The sequence below is a fragment of the Taudactylus pleione genome, unplaced genomic scaffold (genome assembly GCF_031769625.1).
Source record: "Taudactylus pleione unplaced genomic scaffold, aTauple2 ptg000238l, whole genome shotgun sequence".
NCBI classification, from domain to species: Eukaryota; Metazoa; Chordata; class Amphibia; order Anura; family Myobatrachidae; genus Taudactylus; species Taudactylus pleione.
The window spans coordinates 8,314,054-8,331,617 of record NW_028284640.1 but is presented as its reverse complement, the minus strand read 5'-3'; positions in this window follow the sequence as shown (position 1 = coordinate 8,331,617).

Genomic DNA, 17,564 nt, shown 5'->3' with positions numbered 1-17,564 from the left:
ACAGCACACATACCAATACTTGTCCGTTTGGTTTCGGGTAATCGTGTTATTGTTTTGCAAAGACCCCCCTGGATGCTACGAAGACCAGCGCGAGGATGGAGGTGAGTATAGGATCTTTGTTGCAGGTACTCCCATTGGATTCTACGGGGACAAGGGGACTGAAACATCAGAAGGTAAGTATGTGTGAATGGGATAGTTGTATGTTTTAAACTTGTACTATATATGGTGTGTGTGTGTTCTGTTTTTATTTAACTATTTATTTTACAGTGGGGGTATGGGTGCCGGCCGCCTGCTGGCACTTGTAGTTCCACAAGTGCCAAACGGCAGGCATGCTGGCACCTGTAGTTCCACTTCAGACCAAGCCTGGGGTTCGGGAGAGGGAGGACCCCACCTCCCCTGAGATCCCCAGCTTGGCCTGACTGGCTTGGGGTGCTGGTTTTAAATATAGGGGGACCCCTACATATTTCCCCCTCTATATTTAAAACCAGTACTGGCCCTGCAGCCAGGTGCTCGTTCTTAAATTACGGTAGAACCCTACTCATTTTGTTCCCTGTAATTTTAGGAACCAGGACTGGCTGACCAGTCCGGAGCTGGTTAGCCTTTTGTGGGGGGACCCCACATCAATTTTTTAATTAAAATTAACCCTTAAAATAATCAAAAATAAACAAGCAGTCTGCACATATTTCACTGATATGTGCAGCCTGCTTGTTCGGGAGAGAAATTCGGGCAGGGTAATCGGGGCTTCAAAACGGACAGGATCGACCAAATACACCATAAATCAAAACGATCCTGTCAAAACCGGGAGCATGGTAAACTCCCAATTTTTAAAGTGAAAAAAAAACGGCAGTTTTTGATCGATCCTACCCGAGTTGAAAAACGGGACAAATCGGGACCAAAACGATTCTTAGTAAATTTACCCCTAAGGGCGTGGATTCATATATGGGCACAGACTCTCCAAAATAGGCACTGATGCTGAAGATTGGCCAGATTAGTTAGACACTTGTCATTGGCTACCTTTGCTTTGCAGATTACCTTCTCCAGCTGATTGTGCTTAATTCATTAATGTTGTGGCTATATAATACATGCCTGTTCGCATGTCTTACTTTTAAGCCTTCGAACCATTGCACCACATAAGCAGAACATTCCCTTAGTATGGCGACAGCTGTGGGGCTGTTTCTAAATAATCACTATTTGATTGCTTAAGTCCAATAGCCGCATTTAATTAGTAACACTGCAAGCACACACACCATATAAAAATAAATTGTATTAAACCTAAAGAAATAACCACAAGGAGAGCACCATTGTGGGTATTTTGGGTACTTCTATAGCCGTTTTAGCGCAACACTTCCAGATACAGCCATATCTTGCAGAAGTCGCATATGCAGAGCTGGATGCAATTGTGTTTAAGGTAAGTCTGACGTCAGCTTGGCACCTAAGACACTGTTCAGGTCTGGTCGCATCCTGAGGTGCATCCAATACAGCATGAGCATGTAAATTGTCTTTATTTACAACACGTTACATCTGTGTATCCAACTTCACTGGGCCCGTGGTTTTAAAGCAACTTTCTCTTTTTGGCTTGCTGATTCACTCTCTTTTTGCCTGTTGCATTGTCATTAGGTCCAGCAGATGCTATCCTGTGGCTTTCAGTGGTGAGTGCATGCAGAGATCCATCCGATCTCACTGGGATCTCCTGCACCAAAGATTAGACTGATACAAAAGCAGATAATAGTGGTGATGGCTGGTCTGGGGACAGCGTGATCTAATAAATGCGGCAGATTGTGGAGGTCATTTCAACTGCATTCCGTGCGACTCAGAATCAGGCCTTGGATGTGTACAGTAAATGCTAGTCTGTGATATCGTTGACTGAATTTAGTCTGATGCTGATTGACTGAAAATGTATTACCTCCATACACTGTTGGACAACAATCAAAGCATCTGCTGTTTGCTGATTACCAGCATTTATATGGGTCATTGGCGGCTCCAGAGGTGGGGCTGCAGCGCAGTCCAAAATTCAAAAAGGGAAGCCACACCAGCTGCCAGTGAGACCTGGCCGGCGATGGAGTGGCAGTTGGTGTGGCGCTCCTATTTGAATTTTGGACTACACTGCAGTCCCACCTCTGGAGCTGCCACTGACCACGGTTTAAAGGAAACAGCTAATTAAGTGGAAACCTCAATGCTGCAAATGACTGTCACTGTCCCTGTCACAATGTCCAGAGCCTGGAAAATTACTAATGGAGTTATTGCAATGATTCATAAAATGTCTGGTTCTGGTATGACTATTCCAGCCCTGCAACCAAATTACAGAGAATAAAGATCTTTGTCTTGAGAAGGACACTTTATTCTCATTTTAATGGAATATCATAAAAAATTCCAATTGACATTATAGTATATACTGTCCATCTACCTACAATACAGTACTTGCTCTATGCTTCTTGAACTTACACTAAAGGTGGTCATACACGAGACGATTTTTTTTTTTGCAGATCAGATGGTTTTGCAGAGAGAACTCAACTGATCGTGTACGATGTGATACACTTCTATGCATCTTATCCTATGATCTTAATGATCAATCATACACCATGTGACCACATCTTATGAAGAATTTCAAGGGAAATCGTACAACCGATCTTACAAACTTTGCATCTCACCGTGTATGGGGGCCTTTACAGTGTATGAATTCTAATAGAAAAATTTGTTTTTAAGTATTTCTTCTGTACACATTATTGTTAAGTTATAATTGTTTATGATGCAAGGTTGAAATGAAAATCATTGAAGCCCTTACCGCAAGATCAATACTAGGGGTGAGCGGGTTCGGATTTCTGAAATCCGAACCCCCCCGAGCCCCCCCGATCCGAGTCCGATCCGAATCAGGCTCGACTTTTCCCGCCTGACTCGGATCTGAAATCGAGGCAAAACGTCATCATCCCGCCTTCCGAGTCTCGCGGGTTTTGGATCCTATATAAGGTACCCACGTCGGCGCCATTTTCTCACTCGGCTGTGGACAGTGAAGAGGGAGGGTGGGAGTTAGGGCTGTGTAGTGTAGTGTAGTGTAGTGCTGCTGTTGTCCACTACTTCAAAGTCCATAGGGGCTGGCTGTGTTGTGCTGTGCTGCTGTTGTTAATAGGGGCTGTGTCCACTACTTCAAAGTCCATAGGGGCTGGCTGGACTGTGTTGTGCAGTCAGTTCTCCATAGGGGCTGTGTCCACTCCAAAGTCCTGTGCAGTGTCCCAGTCCTAAAGAGGTGCTGTAGTGTTGTCCAGGGGGTGCTCTGTCCATCAGGGGTGCTCCCCCCAAGTGCTAAAAAAATAATATATTTTCTGTGTTTGTGAATTGTGTGCGCAGTAGCCGCACGTGCATCAACAAAGTAGTGCCAAGCGTGCGCCTGTGTCATAAGTAAAGGGCCGGCTGGCTTGACCGTTAAAGGGTGCTGTAACCCCCGAAAGTACACTCCAGTCCAAACCTAAAAAAAATTATTTTCTGTGTTTGTGAATTGTGTGCGCAGTAGCCGCACGTGCATCAACAAAGTAGTGCCAAGCGTGCGCCTGTGTCATAAGTAAAGGGCCGGCTGGCTTGACCGTTAAGGGTGCTGTAACCCCCGAAAGTACACTCCAGTCCAAACCAAAAAAAAAATTATTTTCTGTGTTTGTGAATTGTGTGCGCAGTAGCCGCATGTGCATCAACAAAGTAGTGCCAAGCGTGCGCCTGTGTCATAAGTAAAGGGCCGGCTGGCTTGACCGTTAAAGGGTGCTGTAACCCCCAAAGTACACTCCAGTCCAAACCAAAAAAAAAATTATTTTCTGTGTTTGTGAATTGTGTGCGCAGTAGCCGCATGTGCATCAACAAAGTAGTGCCAAGCGTGCGCCTGTGTCATAAGTAAAGGGCCAGCTGGCTTGACCGTTAAAGGGTGCTGTAACCCCCAAAGTACACTCCAGTCCAAACCAAAAAAAAATTTATTTTCTGTGTTTGTGAATTGTGTGCGCAGTAGCCGCACGTGCATCAACAATGTAGTGCCAAGCGTGCGCCTGTGTCATAAGTAAAGGGCCGGCTGGCTTGACCGTTAAAGGGTGCTGTAACCCCCGAAAGTACACTCCAGTCCAAACCAAAAAAAAAATTATTTTCTGTGTTTGTGAATTGTGTGCGCAGTAGCCGCACGTGCATCAACAAAGTAGTGCCAAGCGTGCGCCTGTGTCATAAGTAAAGGGCCAGCTGGCTTGACCGTTAAGGGTGCTGTAACCCCCGAAAGTACACTCCAGTCCAAACCAAAAAAAAAATTATTTTCTGTGTTTGTGAATTGTGTGCGCAGTAGCCGCACGTGCATCAACAAAGTAGTGCCAAGCGTGCGCCTGTGTCATAAGTAAAGGGCCGGCTGGCTTGACCGTTAAAGGGTGCTGTAACCCCCAAAGTACACTCCAGTCCAAACCAAAAAAAAAATTATTTTCTGTGTTTGTGAATTGTGTGCGCAGTAGCCGCATGTGCATCAACAAAGTAGTGCCAAGCGTGCGCCTGTGTCATAAGTAAAGGGCCAGCTGGCTTGACCGTTAAAGGGTGCTGTAACCCCCAAAGTACACTCCAGTCCAAACCAAAAAAAAATTTATTTTCTGTGTTTGTGAATTGTGTGCGCAGTAGCCGCACGTGCATCAACAAAGTAGTGCCAAGCGTGCGCCTGTGTCATAAGTAAAGGGCCGGCTGGCTTGACCGTTAAAGGGTGCTGTAACCCCCGAAAATACACTCCAGTCCAAACCAAAAAAAAAATTATTTTCTGTGTTTGTGAATTGTGTGCGCAGTAGCCGCACGTGCATCAACAAAGTAGTGCCAAGCGTGCGCCTGTGTCATAAGTAAAGGGCCGGCTGGCTTGACCGTTAAAGGGTGCTGTAACCCCCAAAGTACACTCCAGTCCAAACCGAAAAAAAAATATTTTCTGTGTTTGTGAATTGTGTGCGCAGTAGCCGCACGTGCATCAACAAAGTAGTGCCAAGTGTGCGCCTGTGTCATAAGTAAAGGGCCGGCTGGCTTGACCGTTAAAGGGTGCTGTAACCCCCGAAAGTACACTCCAGTCCAAACCAAAAAAATATATATTTTCTGTGTTTGTGAATTGTGTGCGCAGTAGCCGCACGTGCATCAACAAAGTAGTGCCAAGCATGCGCCTGTGTCATAAGTAAAGGGCCGGCAGGCTTGACCGTTAAAGGGTTCTGTAACCCCCAAAGTACACTCCAAACCAAAAAAATATATATTTTCTGTGTTTGTGACTTGTGTGCACTGTGGCTGCACGTGCATCAACAAAGGAGCAGCGCCAAGCGTGCGCCTGTGTCCCATAAGTAAAGAGCCGGCTGGCTCATTTCTTAAAGGGTGGTGTAACCCACAAAGTACACTCCAGTCCAAACCAAAAAAAAATTATTTTCTGTGTTTGTGAATTGTGTGCGCAGTAGCCGCACGTGCATCAACAAAGTAGTGCCAAGTGTGCGCCTGTGTCATAAGTAAAGGGCCGGCTGGCTTGACCGTTAAGGGTGCTGTAACCCCCGAAAGTACACTCCAGTCCAAACCAAAAAAAAAATTATTTTCTGTGTTTGTGAATTGTGTGCGCAGTAGCCGCACGTGCATCAACAAAGTAGTGCCAAGCGTGCGCCTGTGTCATAAGTAAAGGGCCGGCTGGCTTGACCGTTAAAGGGTGCTGTAACCCCCAAAGTACACTCCAGTCCAAACCGAAAAAAAATTATTTTCTGTGTTTGTGAATTGTGTGCGCAGTAGCCGCACGTGCATCAACAAAGTAGTGCCAAGTGTGCGCCTGTGTCATAAGTAAAGGGCCGGCTGGCTTGACCGTTAAAGGGTGCTGTAACCCCCGAAAGTACACTCCAGTCCAAACCAAAAAAAAAATTATTTTCTGTGTTTGTGAATTGTGTGCGCAGTAGCCGCACGTGCATCAACAAAGTAGTGCCAAGCGTGCGCCTGTGTCATAAGTAAAGGGCCGGCTGGCTTGACCGTTAAAGGGTTCTGTAACCCCCAAAGTACACTCCAAACCAAAAAAATATATATTTTCTGTGTTTGTGACTTGTGTGCACTGTGGCTCATTTCTTAAAGGGTGGTGTAACCCACAAAGTGCACTACTCTCCAGCAAAAATAAAAAAATATTTTCTGTGTTTGTGTGCGCTTTAGCCGCACGTATATATATCAATATAACATAAATGGAGGACCAAACTTTCTCTGATAAAAATAAAATAGGGAAAGATCAAGAACCACTTCCTACTAGTGCTGTTGCTGCTGCTGGGAGTTGTTCATCATCCCAGAGAGGAAGTAGGAACATCACTACTTTTACTAAACAATTGACCCTCCAACAGTCCCTAGCGATGAGGATGAAGTACGACAGCAGTCATCCTGAAGCAAAACGTATAACTGAGGCCTTGACTGCTATGTTGGTGTTAGACGTGCGTCCGGTATCCGACATTAGTGCAGTGGGATTTAGACAATTGATGGAGGTAGTGTGTCCTCGGTTCCAAATCCCGTCTAGATTCCACCTGCATCCTCAAAGCAGCAGCGACAAGCGTGCGTCTGTCTGTTAAAGGGTGGTGACACCCTCAAAGTGTGCTACACAAACAATTAAAATATTGTTCTTTTTTTTTCGGTCTTTGTGAAATGTGTGGGCTGTAGCCGCACCTGCATCCTTAAAGCAGCAGCGACAAGCGTGCGTCTGTCTGTTAAAGGGTGGTGTAACTCTCAAAGTGCTCCAAAAAATAAAAAACTATTTTTTTAATGTGTTTGTGACTTGTGTGCGATGTAGCCACACTTGCATCCTCAAAGCAGCAGCGACAAGCGTGCGTCTGTCTGTTAAAGGGTGGTGACACCCTCAAAGTGTGCTCCACAAACAATAAAAATATTCTTCTTCTTTTTTCTGTCTTTGTGAATTGTGTGGGCTGTAGCCGCACCTGCATCCTTAAAGCAGCAGCGACAAGCGTGCGTCTGTCTGTTAAAGGGTGGTGTAACTCACGAAGTGCTCCAAAAAATAAAAAACTATTTTTTTAATGTGTTTGTGACTTGTGTGCGATGTAGCCGCACTTGCATCCTCAAAGCAGCAGCGACAAGCGTGCGTCTGTCTGTTAAAGGGTGGTGACACCCTCAAAGTGTGCTACACAAACAATAAAAATATTCTTCTTTTTTCTGTCTGTGAATTGTGTGGGCTGTAGCCGCACCTGCATCCTTAAAGCAGCAGCGACAAGCGTGCGTCTGTCTGTTAAAGGGTGGTGACACCCTCAAAGTGTGCTACACAAACAATTAAAATATTGTTCTTTTTTCTGTCTTTGTGAATTGTGTGGGCTGTAGCCGCACCTGCATCCTTAAAGCAGCTGCGACAAGCGTGCGTCTGTCTGTTAAAGGGTGGTGACACCCTCAAAGTGTGCTACACAAACAATTAAAATATTGTTCTTTTTTTTTCGGTCTTTGTGAAATGTGTGGGCTGTAGCCGCACCTGCATCCTTAAAGCAGCAGCGACAAGCGTGCGTCTGTCTGTTAAAGGGTGGTGACACCCTCAAAGTGTGCTACACAAACAATAAAAATATTCTTCTTCTTTTATCTGTCTATGTGAATTGTGTGGGCTGTAGCCGCACCTGCATCCTTAAAGCAGCAGCGACAAGGGTGCGTCTGTCTGTTAAAGGGTGGTGACACCCTCAAAGTGTTCTACACAAACAATTAAAATATTGTTCTTTTTTTTCGGTCTTTGTGAAATGTGTGGGCTGTAGCCGCACCTGCATCCTTAAAGCAGCAGCGACAAGCGTGCGTCTGTCTGTTAAAGGGTGGTGTAACTCTCAAAGTGCTCCAAAAAATAAAAAACTATTTTTTTTATGTGTTTGTGACTTGTGTGCGATGTAGCCGCACTTGCATCCTCAAAGCAGCAGCGACAAGCGTGCGTCTGTCTGTTAAAGGGTGGTGACACCCTCAAAGTGTGCTACACAAACAATAAAAATATTCTTCTTTTTTCTGTCTTTGTGAATTGTGTGGGCTGTAGCCGCACCTGCATCCTTAAAGCAGCAGCGACAAGCGTGCGTCTGTCTGTTAAAGGGTGGTGACACCCTCAAAGTGTGCTACACAAACAATTAAAATATTGTTCTTTTTTTTTCGGTCTTTGTGAAATGTGTGGGCTGTAGCCGCACCTGCATCCTTAAAGCAGCAGCGACAAGCGTGCGTCTGTCTGTTAAAGGGTGGTGACACCCTCAAAGTGTGCTACACAAAGAATAAAAATATTCTTCTTCTTTTTTCTGTGTTTGTGAATTGTGTGGGCTGTAGCCGCACTTGCATCCTCAAAGCAGCAGCGACAAGCGTGCGTCTGTCTGTTAGAGGGTGGTGTAACCCTCAAAGTGTGCTCCACAAACAATAAAAATATTCTTTTTTTTTTTCTGTCTTTGTGAATTGTGTGGGCTGTAGCCGCACTTGAATCCTCAAAGCAGCAGCGACAAGCGTGCGTCTGTCTGTTAAAGGATTACATCGGTGACAGCATCCAAGTAGGCATGTCAGACAGTCCGTACCTGTACTGGCAGGAAAAAGAAGCAATTTGGAGGTCCCTGTACAAACTGGCTCTATTTTACCTGAGTTGCCCCCCCTCCAGTGTGTACTCCGAAAGAGTGTTTAGTGCAGCCGGGAACCTTGTTAGCGAAAGGCGTAGGAGGTTGCTTCCACAAAATGTGGAGAAGATGATGTTCATAAAATGAATGATCAACTCTTCCAGGGAGACCAGCCTCCAGAACGTACAGAGGGACCTGTGGTTCCAGCAGGGACGAATTAATACTCTGTGAGGATGAGGATGTACATAACACTGAAGAGGGTGAGGAATCTGTGGATGAGGAGGATGAGGACGACTTCTTGCCTCCGTAGAGCCAGTTTGTGCAGGGACAGATTAATTGCCAGCTTGTTTTGTGGGGGCCCAAACGAACCAATCATTTCAGCCACAGTTGTGTGGCAGACCCTGGCGCTGAAATGATTGGTTTGTTAAAGTGTGCATGTCCTGTTTATACAACATAAGGGTGGGTGGGAGGGCCCAAGGACAATTCCATCTTGCACCTCTTTTTTTTCTTTGCATTATGTACAGTTTGGGGCCTAGTTTTTCAATGCCATCCTGTCTGCCACTGCAGTTTCACGCCTAGATGGGTCACGTGTTTGTGCCGCCCACTCGTGTCGCTTAGCATAGTCATCCAGCTACCTCGGTGCAACCTTTTGGACATAAAAACACTATTGTGAGGTGTGAGGTATTCAGAATAGACTGGAAATGAGTGGAAATTAAGGTTATTGAGGTTAATAATAGCATAGGAGCAGAAAAACCTACAAATTCTGTGATTTTAGCTGTTTTTATGCTTTTTTTCAAAAAAATACAGATCCAAAACACAAAACCCAGAACCCAAAACACGGAAGGGTGGTTTTGGCAAAACCAATCCAGATCCAAAACACGAAGAAAGATCCAGATCCAAAACCAAAACACAAAACACGAAAAGTGGCCGGTGCACACCCCTAATCAATACAAGACAAATCAAACTGGACTTTGTTATAAGAATGATTGTTTTTGGAGGGTTGCCACGTTTTTTAGTATAAGGACCATTGACCTTGGGAACCAAAATAACCAAACAGAAACCAAAGGTGGTCCCCCTCTTTATGCTTGCAAAAGTATAGCTTTCTATGGGGACTGGCGGAGAAAAAAAATATTTATCAAACTTGGCCTTCTGGATCTTGGTCCCTTTACCCAGAAAAAGCTAACACTTAACTTTTGCGCTTTTACCAGGACAGGCTCTCCTCTGCAGTACGTGTCCGTACATCTATTTAATAGTAAATAACCCTGAAAATACATTCTAAACCGCTGCAATATTTGGTAATATGGAATGTTACTTTTTGGAGCTTTGTGCAACAATTCTAAAGTGTAATCATAAAAAAGTCTGTATCACTATTTCAGAGTATGTGTAGGAGGCTTGGATGAAAGTACAGACAAGTAATGTATGTCTGCCTCCTATCATTTTCCTCTTTATGTCAATGCATTTCGGGATTGTTGTTTATGTTTGCTGTATCTGTCATTGCCAAAGCTAGGAGTGTTTATGCATTTCCATGGCAACAGAAATTGCGTGCTCACCTCTAATTCAAGGGGGAGGCAGCCTCCATTCTATCAACCTGCTACATGGCAAGAGGTGTGTGGGCACTCATTCCCCTACAGCACTGCCCTTATTAGGCCGTTATTCTGTTTGAAGGTTTAATGTTGATGGAAAACTGCGATTTGTTTACTGATCTCGCTGTAGAGTGATATAAAATGTACCACAAGCGGGGAGATGTTTTCTCATCTCCTACAGAAAACATTGGCTGCCTGGGCACAGATTATTCCAGGACGTTGATCCCAAACATTAAGCAGCTGCTGCCTACCCGAAATAAAGCAATGTGATGGACACCATCAGAATCTCCTGTATTAAATGCCATTGAAGTAAAATGAGAAAATAGTAAATATTTCCTAAGAAGCCAAACAAAGCCAAAAATGTAGAAACGACCTACAGTAAATGTGGTAATCGCAGCTACTTGGGGAGCTTTATCTGTTGCATTTTGCAACAAGTGCAGTCATTATATTTTACATTTTCTATTCATTCTGGTAGAAAGACAAACTCTAAATAGTTCGACTTTACTATACTGTGCCTTGTGCAGTACTAGTGCAGATACCCTGTCCCACTCAGTTTTTTATTGTGTGGTGGTCCTAGTAAGCCTTTGGGTCCGATTTATTTTATTATAGCCCGCATTTTAATGTGGTTGGCTATGATAATAAGTAGAGATGAGCGGTTCGGTTTTTAAGAAAACCCAAACACTCGAACGTTGGGGTTCCGAGTCGAACGAAGTCCCAGTTCGGAATCACTTTGGGATTCCAAGTAGAACAGGATCCTGACTCGGGTCTTCTAGCAATTCGTATCTCGGACCACATGGCGCTAAAGTGATAGGTGTATGTGGGCACATTTGTATGACGGGTGAAAAGGAGCACACAGTGTCTAAACTTACATACTGTAAGTGATTCATGCCGGAGAGGATATATACCGTATGTGGATACTGTGCCGGGTGTGCCCAATAAGAAAACAATTGGAGCTTCCTGGCATGGAACAATATACTGTGCAGCACAGGTGTAGTAAGGGACAACATTACGGCAAGTTCGAGCTTGTCTGACAATGTGAGTTGTCTTCTGCTCACCAGCCATTATTCTGTTCTGCTGGGGTTGCTTTAAAGTGCCCAGACACATACCGACTTTTCATCCAATTTGGCTGATTTTGACGAATCGTGTAGACAGATCATGTAAAAAATGGGCAAATCGTGAGTGCCTACTCTTGATCACGATGCCGATGTGCATCCCCGCTCGTCGTACCTCGCATCTTCAGATCTGCCGTGCTGTAGGGCAGATTAGCCAGTCTGGGATACAATGCACTGGCTGCAAGATAGATTTTAAGTCAGATTGGACGTATTTAAATCGTGACCACGACTGCCTAGGGAGAGTTCAGGGAGAGTTCAGGGAAAATCGTGTACATCAGCTGATTGGGAGCAAGTCGATATGTGTGTGGGCATCTTAAGGTATCCTGTGTCCACCTGTAAAGAGATCTCAGAGAAACCAAAAAGGAATAAGAAGACACTGTTCACCCAGCACTGATCAGATCTAGGACTCATAACCATACATTTAGCATGGAAAACACACAGATCCAAAATTAATATAGACAACAACCCCCTCAGTAGTCCTGGCAAAATAAAATGTAGCTGCATTTCACATGGAGGCTGTCCCTATACCAGGGTTCCGCCCATCAAACATTGACCCTGGTGTCTTCCAGGTTCTAGTCTGCATCAGAATGGACTCATTGGGTTATGCTACCACCTTATTCCCTTAACCCATGCTAATGAAACGTAATAATCCAGATACAGAAGGGGAACAACACCTAGCACACATAGAAAGTAAACCCAGGCACAATGACTGGCACAATGTCTGGCACAATGACCAACCAGTTTTACTCAGCTCTTGGACATTAGTAAAGGCAGCTTTTCTCTTTACTTTGTGTAATCCTCTGTCACTGTGCATGTGCTGTGAGATGCCAGAGGAGGGAGTGCACCTCCTCTCCTTCACTTTGCACCGCCCAGTCACAAGTGAAGACACAGGTGTTGGTACGGAATGGGTATGAAGTCCCGGTGGCCAAATAGCTGCCGGTTCATATCTCGACGCCAGCAGCCTGAGTGTGGAAGATCCCGACAAAGCAGACAAGTACTCTATCCCTACCCCTCTTCCCCCCTTAACCCTAACCCTCCCTTAGTGGTGCCTAACCATAACCTCCCCCCTAGTGCCTAACCATAACCTCCCCCTGGGGGTGCCCAACCCTAACCCACCCTTACCGTTCCCTAAGCCTAACCCTCCCAGGGAGTGCCTTACCCTCCCCTCCCCACGGGGGTGCCTAACCAACCCCCCTAGGGGTGCCTATAACCCTAACTTCCCCCCCAAACCTAACCCTAACCCCGCTATGCTCCCTAAACCTAACTGTCTCCCCCTAAGGGGTCCCCGGACTTACCTTGTTCTGGCTGGCATCCTTTGGCATTCCGGTGTCAGCATTAAGATAGGCGTCTGTATTTCACCGCCTATCTTGAGTTTCTTGTTGGGATTCCGCTGTCGGTACTTAGACCGGCGGCCGTCTCATAACTATGTCCCGTTGGTACATATAGGTATGTGATCAATGCAGTGCAGCACAATACCTTAGTTCCAGACGCTCAGAATTTAAACCATTTCAGTATATATGTTACTATATTCCACTTAGCACATGAATTAGGTTTGAGTGGTTAAAGAACTAAGAACATCTCCTTACTCATCCTGCACCATTATAAAGGTAGTAGTTGTAAAGAGACAAACATGCCGAACAGAATAACACTCACATTTTCACCATTAGTGACTCAGCTCCTCTCTCAGCTGTCTCAACAGTGACTTCCCTGTCACCCTGTAATTCCAAGGGAGCACAAATTCCCTCATTTTCCTGGCTCCACAACGCCGATGACTCTCTCCAACTGTCAACTGTTGACACTAATAACTGTCATTGATTGACCACACTCCACCTTGTGATTTTTGTCTGACTGTCTCAGCAGAGGGCATGCTCTCACGCTCCCAAGGGGCATTTCACTTGTTCTCTGTACAGCAACAGTTCCACAGCAACCAGTCCTCAGCCAGTAATGTCTCAGGTCTCCTGGTATCAGTCCATATGCCTCACCTCTTTCTGGGCCTGATTCAGAGCCGGCTCCATCGTGCGCATGCGCGAGACCCGGATAGCGATGGGCACTCTGTTGCTCCGGGTCTCGCAACAAAGGGGGCAAGCTGTCAATGTTGAGTGATTGACAGCTCGCCCCCTTTGGTAGGCAGGCCGGGGGGGTGGCTGCCCAAACGGAGGCGTTCCCATGAGAATGCCTGTCGTTTGGGGGTGGCCCCACTGACATCACAAGTGATGTCAGTGTAGAGCTTCCGGCTCTGTTAGAGCCAAAAGCTCTCTGGGGCTTGCAGCCACGAGACCCTACCACAAGGGTCTCATCGCAAACGATGGTCGCGATGGTCTTGACCATCGCGACCATCATCATGGCCGCTCGCTGTAGCTGTGGGTGGTCACCCACAGCTATGCGAGCGGCCAGGAGGCCGTTCTAAAAAAAAAAAAAGCCCGGCCCTGATTCAGAGCGAGCGCTCTGTCAGAGCGACCGGGTCTGAATCAGGGCCTCTGTTCTGGGTACAGTACAGAGAACAGAACTAACCTCAAGCCAGGGTAGATTGGGATCCCTTATCTTGAGGGGTGTAGCATTTAGGAGAATGATTTTCAAAACCTGCATTCAGGCATTGACCTGCCATTATGTAGGCTGCATTGTAAGGATGTAATTCCAAGGATACAGAATTATGGTGCATACACACGGTCAGATTTTTCTTCAGATCTGAACGATAACGATTTAAAAAATCATTCAATTGTTCATATCTGAAGGAAAATCTGACATATCTGAACGATGAACTATGCGCGTTCCTGATGGTCATCTGAAGTGTTTGCAATCAGTTTTGGGCGATTTCAGTCATTTTAATGCAGTCAAAAATCGTTCGTAGTTCAAATCGTTCAAATCGTTGGCTAAATCGTTCAGATCGTGCAGATCGTTGAATCGTTCAATCGTTTATCTGACACATCTGACACATCTGACCATGTGTATGCGCCATTAAACTGGAATTTAAACTGGATTTGGACTGGATTATGCCCCACTCTAATTTCTATAATGCTGCAAGTTCTCAAACATTACAAACCCAGCATGCTACTACTCCCTCCATTCCATGGTTTCTGTATTTTATGAAATGTAAACTTGTATTATGTTCATACTGTCTGTAAAGCGCCTTGAGTCCTATTGGAGAAAAGTGATATATAAATAAAATGATTATTACTACTTCTCCTCCTGGATGCCATACTGTCCCCAGCTTCTCTGAGACTGGAGATAAGGGTTCCTTGTAGGGAACAAAAAGCCCATAAGTAGAGAAAGCTTGTGCCCCAACTCATGTAAACACCATGATGTCACTCACCCATGGCGGGGAGCGTGACACATTGCATTTTGCATGCGATTCATCCCGTCAATCATCGCATGCATGCTAGCGTAAACAATGCATGAATAAGATTGCAAAGGACAGCTCTCTCGATAAGACACTGTCCTTTGCGATAGAAAGACTTCCGGGTTTATGACCCAGAAGTCCTTCTGTGAATGCGTCTAGTGATGCGTGCGCTGCAGTGGTTGCTGGGAGGGATCCCTCTCTCAGCACTTTGCAAATAGAAGCCCACATGGTTTCTATTGGGCAACGCCATCTAAAGACAGCGTTGCCCACCACATCCAATGTATTGCATTCCAGAGCTTGGTACATAGCGCTGAGCGGCCACAGAAATCTCAATGGTGCATCCTGCCCCAAGTGTTTTAGACAACCTCTAAACATTGGCCTCTTATGTTCACCATGCTAAACAAAACTGCACAACAGATCAATAGATCGATGCTGGCAACTTAGGCCCTCATTCAGAGCCGTTCGCTATTTGCGTTCGTTCGTTCAAAAACAAGGGGTGGCTATTCAAATGATCCGTTCGCACATTGCAGTCTGTTCACACCTCTAAGTCTGAACGAGCGAGCAAAACATACGCTCGTTTATTTGATAAAAACGCCCCCTGGCCGCTCGCACCATACGTCATGTCCGCTATTTATTAGATTAATCGAGTACATCGAACAGGATATGAACTGCTCGCTATTCTTGTGGTTGGTTTTTTCAACCGCTATTTTGCGAGCAGTTCTGAGTTAAAAAAAAACAAATGACGTGGTCATTGACGCTGCTATATTAATTATGCACACCCATAAAACGCCCGTTTTGACCTTTAAGCACGCCTGCGTTCTGATCTCCACTCCCCGTTTTCAAGCACCTTCCCCTGTTACCACCCACATACGCCTCATTCTGTCACTCAAAATAGCAGGCACTCGCAATATTGCGTCCAAACAATTTTCGGCCGCACTGACTGGTTCGCGCATGAGTACTAAAAACCGTATGCATGCGCAGATGTGCGAACATCGCTCGGAGCGAGCGTACTGCCGCTAGCGAGTGGCTCTGAATGAGGGCCTTAATTTACATATACCTGTCAATCACAGTGATGCCATAGTGTCTTTTGCATAATGAAGCAAATCTTCTATCAACCAGTAAGAAATAATTGGTGATATATTGGTTTTCTGTAATAGCTCCGTTTTATTCTATTTGTATGTTTATATGTTTGTAAGTATGTACGTATGTAATTTATAATTATAATTTATATTATAAGATCCATACATTTAATAGTTAAGCGAAAAACACATTTGTATCATTTGTGCTGTAACTCATTTCAGAAGACTTTCTGAGAAAATAACCGCTGCTTGAATATGTGTTACCCCTCGGATAGCAGAGCGCTGAATTGTATGTGTGGGCTACATTCAGTCTCTCGCTAAGGTTGAGGACGGCTTTGGGGTGTGATTTCACTCAATATTGTAACCTGTTTTAAAGGTGTGCAGCGTTGCACATCCAATAATGTGTATTCCCTGTAGGCAGAGTATATCTTTTCCAGTAGGTATAGTTTATCTTCACATAACTATTCTCTACATTTTTACTCTGCTAAAAGAATTATGGGCCTGATTCAGACCCACTCGCGAGCGGCTGTCCGCTCGCAAGTGGGTCGATGTTATGGACTGAGCATGCGCACGACGGAGGGAGCTCCGTCGTGCGCATGCGCCAGACGCGACGAGCGAAGGAAAGTCCTTCGCTCGTTGTGTCCGATCAAAGGGGGCGTGTTGTCAATGTTGATTGACAGCACGCCCCCTTTGGTAGGCGTTCAGGGGGCGTGCCTCCCGTCAAAAGCCGGCCCACTGACATCACTAGTGATGTCAGTGGGAGTGATTTTGGCTCTGATAGAGCCAAAATCACTCCGGAGCTTGCGGTTGAAAACCTCAACCACAGGCTCCGGCTCGCAATTTCGATGGTCGCGATGGTCACGACCATCGCGGCCATCAAAATGCACGCTCGTATAGCCTGTGGGTGGTGACCCACAGCTATACGATCGTCCAGGAGGACGCTCCATTTTCATGGAGCCCGGCCCTCATTCAGAGCGTGCGCTCTGCTCAGAGCGTACGGCTCTGAATGAGGGCCTATGTTTGTTGAGCTATTTGCATTGAATAATGGGCTCTGAATCAGGGTTTTTTTGTTTGTTTGTTTCGGCCTCCAGGCCACTCGCAAAACTGTGGGTGACCACCCACAGCTAGTGCGAGCGGCCTGGCAATGGTCGCGATTATCGCAACCATCGGGCTTGCGTCGAGACCCTGCGGGAGGGTCTCGGGTCCCGCAAGCTCGAGTGATGTCAGTAGGGCCGCACACAAACGCCAGGCGTTCCTAAGGGAACGCCTGCGTTTGTGCAGCCACCCCCCTCCCCGCCTACAAAACGGGCCGAGCTGTCAATCAACATCGACAGCCACCCCGTCTTGTAGTGACCCCAGGAGCGATGGAACTGCCGTCGCTCGCTGGGGCTCACGCATGCGTTTGCTGGAGGTGGCGCATGCGCAGGGGCCAAACATCTACCCGCTTGCGAACAAAATGCCCTATATGCGCAGATGATAAATTAGTTGTAGGGCAACATTCAGTTGCAACAATCAGAACTAATAAGTGCACTTTTGTGTGTGTGTGTCCATCAGTGTTTATGTATTTGCATTTCTTTGGTCTACCCTAGCAAGCAAAATATTTGCATATTTACACTGATGGTTTTGCGTGTCCATTACACTTTCACATCTCTGGGAGGGTAGCGATGGACATCGGAAGCCAATGGTTAGCAACCATCGATATTTCCGATTCGATGGAAGTTCTTTTTCCATTAAATAGCAGGAAATCATCAAATTCAGCTTTCCGGTGGTTGGCTGTGTGGGGAAGCACACACCTCGGCTCTGCATAGCAGAGCAGCGGGTGAGCAGCAAGAGAATAGATGCTGTACGCATGTTAGGGGGAGCCTGGGCAGCCCAGCATCTCGGAGATTGCTGGGCACACCCCCACA